General features: G+C 35.8%; 1 protein-coding gene across 4 annotated transcripts in view; it reads left to right on the top strand.

Annotated features, from left to right (window-relative positions):
* Positions 1–12461, top strand: part of LOC5567249 (protein unzipped) — a 340182-nt gene that overhangs the window by 118291 nt on the left and 209430 nt on the right. For all 4 annotated transcript variants that reach the window (XM_021850549.1, XM_021850551.1, XM_001651552.2 and 1 more), the window contains exon 3: positions 7465–7513. The gene's annotated coding sequence lies outside the window, so the exon portion shown is untranslated. The remainder of the gene's footprint in view (positions 1–7464; positions 7514–12461) is intronic.

The raw sequence follows: 12461 nt of genomic DNA on the forward strand, positions 1-12461 counted from the left end.
TTCGTATACTCGTACAAAGTAAGTCGGATCAATCCGTAGCAGCTGTCAAATCAATTTTGTTATCATAAATTAAGTCGCATAAGAGTACAGCTTAGTTCGCAATAAAATTTACGCACTCGCATTGTATGTTATTTTTCATCATATAAAATATGCCTCCACTTGTGTACGTATAAGGCCTTTTTGCAGCATCTTATACGTGAAACTTTGCACATATAAGTATCGCATAACGCAAAAGGTGATTTCGTACATTCTGGTGGTCTGGGCTGTTATTTTGGGTTTCCAATAGCAACGGGTATATTGCTACTCTCGATGCATTTGCCTACAGCAGCGATAGGCGTGAATTTCACTGGCTTCGCTGACAGTGACTTGCTTTGCTTGGCTACTGTAGTGTAAACCTCAGAACTTTTCTCAACTCTGGAAGTGACAGCTGGCGGGTTTGTTTATACTGATTTTCACTGTACAGTTTCTATGGGGTTGTTAGGAGTTGTTGATTTCAAAAACACGAAATAGTAAAAATTTTCTCCAGTGCCCATGAGCCTTTGTGTCGATGCGAGAGCATTATATGTAAAAAACACATTTATTCCGGTGTTAGAAACATATAAGTTAAATATGTTTTCATTAAAAACACAGGCAAACGAAGCATGGACTGTTCAGTGTTCGATTCAGTGTTACCAAAAGCGGAATAAATTGGCGAAAGTATGCCAAAAATATGTACCGTGTGAGTGAAGGAAAAATAAACTTTCTATTCTTTGCAACAGCTTGCATCTGGAATACGTTAATTATAACTAGTTGAACCATGTTCCTGCTAAGCAGCCCTTGTCAAAAAGAATGATTTTTTAGGATTTTGTTTCAAGATAGTATAAATGATGGCCCAGACATCCAGAAGTCGCATAAAAGTTCACATAATAACTCTTTAATTCATACAAATTACATCAAACCCACAAAACACGGTGGATAAAATCGTCAGATTGATGAGTTTCCTCGCATAAAACGCTTTTTTCTGAATTCATTTGTACATTTAGTTTCGTCCCGTACACTCGTACAAAGCAGGTCGAATCAATCCGTAGCAGCTGTCAAATTAACATTTGATAGCATAAGTTAAGCCGCATAAGATCACAGGTTAGTTCGGTACACTCGCATTGTATGCTATTATTCATCACATAATATATGCACGTACATTGAACGTTATGTCTAAACCAGCAGATTATGCAAATCGAATGTACCTCGGGTTTTTCCCGCTAGATATAAGTATTTGGTCTATAATTTCATAATCGGAAGGTTACAAAATATTCTATCGGTGAAATTCTTTCCATACATTTCGTATGGGCTGTGGAAAAATCAAAATTTCATCGATGGAATATTTTAAAACCTTCCGATTATGAAAATATAATCCAAATACTAAACTCTAGCGGAAAAAAATCCGAGGTACATTGATTTGCATAATCTGCTGGTTCAGACATAGCGTGCATCGCCTCCACTTTTGTACGTAGAAGGCCTTTTCGTGACATCTTATAAGTGAAAATTTGCACATGCAAAGCCTCCAGGTGGTTTCGTTAAACGTACATTTTGGTTGTCTGGAGGTATTTGTTTGTGAACAAAATAAACTCGATAGCTGTCACTTCTTTTTCAAAATGTCTGAATGAGAAATCTGACATATTGAACTACCTCCCTTCTAGATACCTTGCCGCAAACTGTGTACTGTTCAAGAGCCAAGCTCATGTTCTGTTCAAAATGCAGCTCTGTTTTCAACTGATCCAAGGAATGCCCCACAGTGAGTAAATCCAAAACAAGTAAAGGGCAAGTTTGAGAGAATTCGTCAAAATGGATCGAGAAAAAAACAATAATGAATCAAACGTGAGTCGAGAATAAGCCGAGAGGGAGTTGGGAGTAAGCCAATTAGAATTGAAGAGTGAGAAACGAGATGAATCAAGTTAGAGGAGTTGTAGTTAAAATTGATTTTAGAGAAGGTTTGATATGCTTGAAAAATGAGTGAAGAGGAGAGATGTATTCTGTACAGCATTAGCTTAACAAGAGTAGTGAACTGAAAGACATAAATGTTTATGGTTCTTCGATTCATAATTACACGCATCATAATCAATCATGTTCAACTTGCATCATTAATTTGATTACAAAAATTGAGTATCTCTTTTAAATTTGGAGTTGCTGAATCTGATGCCGCTCTCAAAATTGTTCCAGACGTCACAATTTTGAGCTACTGGTCGCTTAAGATGTACAAAATAATGGTTTTATCAATGATCCTGAAAAACGGAACATGGTTGAATTTTAATGAAGTTTTCTGCATTTTGTTCTTCATTTCGATATCTTTTTGAGAAAAAAATAAGGATGACCAAACCACTGGTTTTTTTTTGGGTTACACTAGCCATGTCTCATTAGTGCAATTGAGAGATCATTGAAAAATATATGTTGAAAATTGAACTCAGCTCAATTTTGACGAATATGCAAATGGGACTGATTTGCGATTCACGGCAATGCAGTCTCCATAAAAAAAATCTTGTCCATTTATAGGGTAAGTGATCCATAGTTGTGGATGTTCCTATAGTTGCGGTAGTACCATTTATACCGACTACACAGAATCGACTCTGCCAATCGACGAGCTGGCTTGCTGATACACGGAATAATTAAAACATCGTATAGAAAACATGCGTTCGTAGTGATAAAAAATGATTCCTTTTCCAGCGATCTCTGTTTGGTGTAGTGGTAGATTGTTGAAACTTAAACCCTAAATGTTATGAGTTCGAGGCTGAGGGAATATTTTTTTGGGTATTTTCAAAGTTAGCTGTGTTCCCGGAAAACCTGGTAGTGTCAACAAATTGTTCTAAAGTGTTCTAATGATTATTATATTTAAAAATTCATTAGATTTGATACATTTATCGGTTTTGTACAACGTTAATTGTCCCCTTCACCTGGGGCACTATGTTCTGAGATTGGTATAGTAGTGGAAATGCTGCAAGAACCACCAGAAATGTCTACTTTTTGTGAAAACACATTTCCCCGAGGATACCAGGTTCACATAGTGTCCATGGTAGTGACCAATATTGTCAAAAAGTCTAGTCTGGTTCTCAATGTACACATTTTACAAAAGCATGAAGTTTGATACGTTAAAAGATAGGTTTCGTATAGTCTTGCAAATTGCCCACTTCCCCGATGGCAGCAGGTTCTCGGAGTGTCCGTAGGGTCCATATGGTCAGAAAGTTTCCAAATGATTTTCAACGTACATATTAGATTTTCTTTCATCTTTTTTTATGGCCAAATATTACATTTTACGTAATCTTGCTCTAGGTACACTAAAACTTCAATTCTAATCGACATAAAGTAATGGAATTTTAAAGGAATCTACACAGGTTACTTCTTCTTCTTCTTTCTGGCGTTACGTCCCTACTAGGACAGAGCCTGCTTCTCAGCTTAGTGTTCTTATGAGCACTTCCACAGTTATTAACTGAGAGCTTACTATGCCAATGACCATTTTTTGCATGTGTATATCGTGTGGCAGGTACGAAGATACTCTATGCCCTGGGAAGTCGAGAAAATTTCCAACCCGAAAAGATCCTCGACCGGTGGGATTCGAACCCACGACCCTCAGGCCCATTTAGTTCAATTTTAGCGGTTTTTTAGATGTCATATTTTGGGATTTTCAATGTGAAAGTTTTGATTTCACAGATATGCCAAATTCTTCTTAAAATTTACATGACAAAATAAAGTATTTTGGTGATATAAAAGACACAAGCGGTCATCATCTTTATAGCATCTTTCTAAAATTTTGAAACGGTTGAAAATCTTCTAAAAAATGATTATTTGCGTAAATGCCAACTTTTCTGTTTAAAAAAATTGTTGGCAATATCTCGAAACTTTGGAAGTACAATGCAAATTTCCAAATTTGGTACTCAACTAGACCTACGATCTGCAGTAGCTCATATTGGATATCCCTTCTTCATCGTTAAACAGTGTAGTATAACTGAAATGAAACTAATTCGTTTCGATTTTCAAGTCACTTTTAGTCACTTTTTCGAGAATCGTAAGTCACCATTTAGTCACTTATTTCTCAAATCTGTTCACCAAACTAATTTTTTTCGGCACCAATTTTTGCTGCCAGCTCTGATATTACGAATGCTTGTAGTATACTTGGAACTCTTGGAATATTCTCGAGACTCTTGGTGTTTCCTGAAAATTATCGGAAATAAAAAAAATTCTCAAAATCCGTACAGTATTCCTGGAATTCTCATAGTATATCTGTAACTATTCGTGTATCTGTAAGTGTATGGGAGTAACTCGTGAAAACCCTGCTCATAACTGCATACTAATAACATTCGACAAAAGTAAGCACTGAGTAAATGGAGTACCAAGTGTGAATTTGTCATCAGTATGGGAAGGCCACAAAATTAAAAAAAAAAATCCCGAGAGCGCAACAATGCTTATATGAAGCTGAAATTTTGCTCAGCTCATCTCGCATATTGGGTGAATAGTCAGGTAATAATTCTTATAGGATTTTTTTTTGCCACAACATTAGGGATCGTTCAAATATTACGTAACGCAGCTCGGGGAGGAAGGGAGTCTTACGTAATGTTACGATATACAAAAAAAATAAAAAAAAAAAAAAATTTCCCATACGTGGGAGAGGGAGGGGATCTGAAATTGGAAAATATTGCGTAACGTAATATTTTTAAGAACCCTTACGAGGCCCATGTATAATCTCAACGTGACTGTTATGCGATTATATTTACCGTGATGCATCATTATCCGGACACTTAAGCAACGCCGAAAGTTCAAACGCTATTTTAAATATGTTTCTGCCACATTTAGTACTAGTGTTATTGTTATTCACATAGGTACACGTTTAAACTTTGTATCATGGACCAAAAATATAGTTAAAAATACAAATATAACATGTAAAACGTTAAATTACTGAAGCATGTCGTGTTCTTAAATCCGGACACATGCACCAAAATGCCGGACGTTTTTGAATCGAAATCCGGACAGTAGCGTTTGGGAAGACAAAACATATGAAAAACTAATAAAAGACATATAACTCAAACCTAAAATCTTCAATACAATAGAATTCGATGCATTCATATGCTTAAAAATATATGAAAGGCCAAAACGTTGAGGAAAATCACTATAGTTTTACCTGCACCCCGTGCCAACAGCCTGCAGTTTCTTGCGTAAATCCATTATCTGGTAACATGCTACACTTTTTGTTATGTTGTTGTACAGTTTTGCACCAATTCACATTATAGTATTTTGCAAAAGCTCAATAAATATAAGGTTTTTCGATGCATCCGGATTAATGATCACTAGGCTATAAGTCCGTACAGCGTTCGAGGCAGCCTAGTTTCACACCGCACATACTTACAGTGAAATTTGCATGAGTCGATATTGAAGGGACCATCGACTCATGGAAATATCGAGTCATGGAACAGCAATTCTTTGGAAAGTGGCTTCTAGGGACCATCATAGTAATCATGAAATTCTGTTTTTAGTATGGTTCCATGAGTCGATATCGAGTCATGGAACATCGACTCATGGAGGTATCACTGTATTTGCACAAGTTTTCCCACTCTTTCGTGCACTACACTTCAACACTTTTATTCCGAACACTTTTCAGAGACGTACAATATTATAATTGCATGATTGAGTAGCTTCATCGTAAGTCAAAAGTAGCTGACGTTCTTGTCGAAAACTTCACTATTGGATTTGGTGCTTTGGAGGAACGACATTCAACTGGTGCGGCTCTTTGTTTTTATTTTTAATATTTTATTGCAAAGGATTACTAGATGAAACTATGAGTTAAAATGAAGGGTAATATTGAAAGCTATGACTATAAATTACAAACCTACATTTATTGTTTAATTTTATATTTAATTTGCTAAATACTATCAGAGTGTCCGGATATTGGTACCATGCGGATTTTGATTAACCACGGTAGCAATGTGACAAAGCAACTCGGTATTTTTTCCGTACTTTCTAGAACAATTTTATCAAGTTAGTCGAAAGTATTGATGATTTGATAACGTTCCACGGTATTAACTTGAAAACGTCAAAGATTTCGAATGTGACAAATATGCGGTTAAGGGCAGTTATGTGGATTTGAAAAAGAGATTGATAGCTACGCTAGAATCAACATAGGAAACGGTAGATGGATTACCGATCTCGTTAAATTTTCACCTTCGCCGACTTAGTTCAGTCTGGCATACAAGATTGTTCAGTTGAGTTTAATTCCACCAAAGCTCTTTCACCTGTGAAAATTCTCTCCTGGCGAAACTCTTCCCACCAAGAGACGAAAAAAGCATGCTTTTCGACTGTTTTCAATTCCACGCTTCGGATGAGGCACCGGCAGGTTCAACGAAAGATAGCGGCCGGCAGCTGTTTTTCACGGTTGGGTAAACTACCACCCAAAAACGACCACCAACCAACAGTCATGAAAGCGCACTATTTCGCTACGACAAAAGTCGTCGACAGACGATGCTCCATCCACTTTTTAGGTGTTACTGGACAGTGTAGGCCGTAGGGTGAATCATTGTTTTAGAGAACTAAAAAACACAAGCTTGGTCATATCGAGTAGTCAGTTATTCGATTCGATGCAAAATTTTAGAACTATTCGTAGCAACCAGCGTCCTGCATTGCGTGTAAAAGTATTAGAAATGCACTGAAATGCTATAAACTGCCCACACTTTACAAAAAAAACATTCAGCTTCTATTTTTCAACATTACACAATCTTCTTTGTTTAACTATGATACTTAAAATATAAGCCTAATTATAAGGAAATCTTATGCAGTATTGTATTTGAAAACTACTTTGAAGTGTTTGCCAGTGAAGTTGATTTCAGCATATTATTCAAATCACAATCTTCAGTAAAGTTTTAAAGCACATAAGCGTGATTTGTTTTTAAAATTTGAGGGAAACTGATGACCCATCCTATTGCCTTGCTCATTGGGACGTCTGTTTTGTGGGCTCTTGCTGCGTTGGTTTGAGGCAGCGTTGATTAATTTTAATTTGAAATTAAAACTGAATTTGTTTGCTATTTTTCATCATTCACTCTCCTCGTCATCGGTGTCGAATACCCTCCTCCTCGTCCCTTTGTCTATCTTTTGATCCGTTTATCGCTTATGCGGCGTTTGTCCGTCCTATGAAATTCGATAAAAGCTAAAGGCTCTGAACTCCCTCTACTCTTGTACGGTCCGGCGCACGTCGTGATTGAATGGGATATCGAATGCGGGAAAAAGGTTTCAGTATTATAAAATATTACTCATACGAAATGAAACACAACAAAGTCCAAGGGGAAGAAATCTCTCATAAAGAAGATTTATGACACGATGAGGTTTCGGGTCTTTTAATTGATTTCTATATGGTGGAAAAGGGTACGCTCGGAATGTCTTCGGTTCGGCTCCCACAAATGTTCGGTTCATTGTTATTCTAATAACGATTTCTTTGTGTGTTTCTTTTTACAGACGACAACTCTTTCGGCACCGTGTGACTTCCCGGTGGTTACTGTTGCGGGTAAGTGGTTTGATCTATGCTCGACGGTGGCTATTATGACGGTCATTATAATCGAAGTAATTTGTCAATTAGTGGAATATTTATGAGGCAGATTGGAAAGATTGACTTGTTTCTGTGTGGGATTTTGTAATTACACTGGGCAACATTGTTTCAAGCACTTTGACCATTTTTGTAACACGCACAGTTTTTTTAAGGTGTTTTGTTCCACAACAATTCATTATACCGTTTTGACTCATATTCCGAACATTTAAGGCAAACAGTGACTTCAAAGCCATCAAATAAGCATAAATTAGCTGATATTTTCGAAAATTTTAATTCCTTCACAAAGTCCAACTGTTAGCTGTTTGATTTGCTCATAAAATTGTTCATTTAAATTTGTTAAGTATTGTTTTACGTAAAAGTATGGAAGTCCATTTGAGACAAAACGGTATATGCTTATCCAAATCTATGGTTGAAATGTATTAAGCAGACTTCTATAAAATCATACATTCCATGTAAATTTTCCGTGAAAAAAGCGTTGTAATCACGCAACTTCGTGTTTCCTAAAATTCAAATATTTGTTCTATAATACACGTAGGTACTATAGTGTCTCCAAAATTATAGAAATAAATTTAGAATCAGTGAGCCAATCGAATGCGAAAAGTCTTAAAGCGTGATATTTTTTTTTCGACTGGTGCCATTATGTAGAAGAGTTTCAGAGATTGAATATCTGATCATAAATAAAACAATCATTAAGAATATTTTGAAATGCCTCAAGATGTCATCATTTCCTTCCGCTCAGATCTCGGTTGCCCTTAATTTGATTATTAAACGCACGTTTACCTACCGCATATACAACAATGCTTTCATTGCGTTCCGAAACCGCATTCTGAGCATAGTATCGTCGAATCAACCGACATTTCTAAATTAGTGCAACAAATCGCCATAATGTATTCTGTACATTCCCAATGAGCAAGCAGCAGCGATTTCAAAGCATAAATAGTCCTATCAGCTTGATGGCATGTCATCGCTGTCGTCATCGTCAAACAGTAGCCGCGGCGGCAGATACCCGACCAGAATCAGATAACTAGATCATAATACATAGTGCGCATCGTACCTTCGTGCTGTGCGTACACGAATTCTCTCTGCTCTTGGAAGTTTTTTAAAAACTACCTAAAGCAATAAAACAGTACTTTTCAGTGCTACAAAAACAGTACTGTTTAATGCTAAAATTAAAAAAAAAAAACTGTCGTATAGATGCTAAATGCATGATTTGCGAAGGTTCTTCTCACGCCAAGGACGTCTGTCCAGTGAAAGAAGATACCGATAAGTTCATATGCGCCAATTGCAAGGGCAATCATAAGTCCAATTTTTGGGCTTGCCTTTCGCGTAGGAGAGTCGTCGAGGCTCGTGTCAGGCAGATGAAAGATAATATCCGTTACGATAACGGTCGTTTCCGGAATTTGCCTGGTAGAGTATCGAACAATGCTCATTTTTCAGTTAACGATCGCATGATCAAGAATCATACCCATCATGAAGATCATATTCATACTCATTCTTGAATGTTTTAATTTGGAATGTGTCCACCCACGGGAAATCCTTTGTCGATATCGTAGCAGGTAATTTGAACTCCTCCCCTATTAGTACTATGAGTACCCATTTTACTTGTTTCAAATCAAATAGAAAAAAACAATTGATGATTGATGTAATTTTCAAAGCCACCACTATGACTGAAGCAGTTCTAGTAGGTGTGATATTTACTAATCAAATTGTTATTGGACTACGTTTTTCTAATGGATCCAAATAATAATTTAAATATTTTAAATTGGAATGCTCGTTCTTTGAATGGTAAAGAGAACGAGCTGTTTAATTTTCTTACAGCTAATTACGTGCATATAGCAGTTATTACTGAAACATATTTGAAACCTGGATCCAAACTTATAAAAAATACTAACTTTTTTGTTTATCGTAATGATCGATCTGATGGAGCATGTGGGGGAGTTGCAATCATCATTCATTGGCGTAACATCAACTGTTTTCTTCATTTGAAACTAAAGTTTTTGAAACTTTAGGTGTTTCAGTTGAAACACAGCTTGGTAAATATACTTTCATAGCTGCCTATTTGCCTTTTCAATGCTCTGGATAGCAAGTAAATTTGCTCCAAACTGACTTGCGAAAATTGACTCGCAATAAGTCAATTTTTTTTGTCATTGGTGACTTTAATGCCAAACATCGGTCATGGAATAATCCTCAAAGTAATTTCAACGGCAGAAGTTTATTTGATGAGTGCTCTTCAGGATATTTCTCAATTCAATACCCTGATAGCCCTACATGTTTTTCCTCTTCTAGAAATCGTTCTACGATTGATTTGGTCTTAACCGACTATAATCATTTTTGTAGTCAATTAGTTACTCATGCTGATTTTGATTCTGATCATGTCCCTGTTACATTTCAAATATTCCATGAAGCGATTCTCAATCCTATCAGCTTCACTCTCAATTATTTTCGAGCCGACTGGAATATATATGAAACATATATTGACCCTAATCTTGATGTTAACATTTATTTACAAACAAAACTTGATATTCATTGACAATGCTCTTGAAACTTTGACAAATTCCATTGTTGAAGCCAAGAGCATTGCAATTCCAAAATGTGAAGTAAGCTCAAAAACTTGCTATGCAGTTTGAAAGCGAGCACAATTTTAATTTAGGACTTACTAGTCCAATTGAAAATCAAGTTACTCAGGACTTCGAAAATATTCTCAATCAAGAAAACATTTTCGGAAATTCCTGGGAGACTGAATTGGAAGAAGTGAGAATTATTATTAAAAAATTCAAAAATATGAAAGCTCCTGGCTATGATGGAATTTTTTACATCCTCATCAAGAAACTTCCAGAAAGTATGTTATCATTCTTAGTTGATATATTTAATAAATGTTTACAATTATCATATTTTCCTGACAAATGGAAAAATGAGGTTGTACCAATTTTGAAACCAGATAAATAGCCTGAAGATGCTCAGTTTGCTTTCCTCCATCAGTAAACTTTTTGAAAAGGTGATTTTGAACAGAATGGTGGTTCACATCAACGAAAATTCAATTTTTACCAATGAACAGTTCGGATTCATTATTCGGATGTATTTATGTATGTAATCATTCGGATTAGATTGTTAAAATAATTCAAAGCTATCTGTCAAATCGTACACTTCAGGTTAATTATCAGAACTCCAGGTCTGAAAGACTTCCTGTAAGATCTAGTGTTCCCCAAGGCAGCATTTTGGGACCAATATTATACAATATTTTCACATCTGACTTACCTGAGTTACCTCAGGGATGTCAAAAATCCTTGTTTGCGGATGACACAGGCCTTTCCGCCAAAGGACGAAGTTTGCGTGACATTTGTAGTCGATTGCAAAAAAGTTAGGATATTTTTTGCTTCATACTTGCAAAAATGGAAGATTTCTCCTAATTTGGAAGCATTGATAATCTTTAAGCTCAAATAATAATATTTCCACATAAATCAAAAGCTCTTTACTTAAAACCTTCAAGTAGACATGTTGTGACGATGAAAGGGGTTCCAATAAATTGGTCAGATGATGTTAAGTATCTAGGGCACATGCTAGATAAGAATTTAACTTTCAAAAATCATATTGAGGGCATTCAAGCCAAATGTAACAAATATGTAAAATGTCTTTATCTCATTATTAATAGAAAATCAAAACTTTGTCTTAAGAACAAGTTTTTGATATTCAAACAAATTTTCAGGCCAGCCATGTTGCTGTACCAATACGGACTAGCTGTTGTAATACCAGGAAGAAAGATCTGCAGAGAATTCAAAATAAAATTTTGAAAATGATTCTGAAGCTTCCTCCCTGGTATAGTACCAATGAGTTACATAGAATATTCAATGTTGAAACATTGGAACAAATGTCAAATAAAATAATTATTAATTTCAGGCAAAAATCGTTACAATCTTCTATTGACACGATTAATGCGTTATATATTTAGGTTAAGTTAGGTTAAGTAAATGGAAAACGTGTTTTTTTTTCTCTTATAAGCAGGTGGAATCAACTCACCGGTAAAAAATGTGAACTGCTGTGGCAAATGAAATTTAATATGTTGTTAACAAAATGTTAATAAAATCTTAAATTTGTTTTGCCAAATTAGGATGATAGTGTTATCTAACACAAAACACCTAGATATAAGAAATGAATTAAATGTTTGGAATAATACTAATAAAGAAATTAAAAAAAAGATTATAATACATATCTATCTATTGCAGTTATATATAACAGAAAATCATCTTTTTCTTCTTCTTTGCATTACATTCTCACTGGACAGAGCCTGTTTCTCAGCTTAGTGTTCAATGAGTACTTCCACAGTTATTAACCGAGAGCCTCATAGCCAAAGTTGCCATTTTCACATGCGTATTTTGGAAGGTACGATGATACTCTATGCCTAGGGAAGTCAAGGGAATTTCCATTACAAAAAGATGCTAGATCGACCGGGAATCCAACCCAGACAGCTTCAGCATGACTTTGCTTTCTAGCCGCAGTATCATACCGCTCGGCTAAGAAAGGTCCCAAAAGATGGCTTTGGTTTTACCTTACCTTCGTGTAACAAATCTATTACAACATGTGTTATATTTTTAATATGGCATTTGTACGTTTTTGGCAAAGAACATCGAAAATCATGAATAATAATATAATTTGCAATAATTTTGTTATTTCAGAACATCTTTGGAAAACATTCTGCAATAATTTGTTATAATTATATTGGAATTCGTTATATTCTTGTTGTCAGCAAAGTTTTGTTAGAATTATTGTAATCTTACCTACGAGTAATATAAATCATACCAGATCAACACATGTTGTCATCTAAAAATCTTGTTTCATCCGTCTGGTCGGGTAGCGGAGATTCCGCGTCGTCGTTTAGGTTCCATGGAGGCTGCCCCGGAGCAGCGCACAC

Source organism: Aedes aegypti, chromosome 3, assembly GCF_002204515.2.
Source record: "Aedes aegypti strain LVP_AGWG chromosome 3, AaegL5.0 Primary Assembly, whole genome shotgun sequence".
NCBI lineage: Eukaryota > Metazoa > Arthropoda > Insecta > Diptera > Culicidae > Aedes > Aedes aegypti.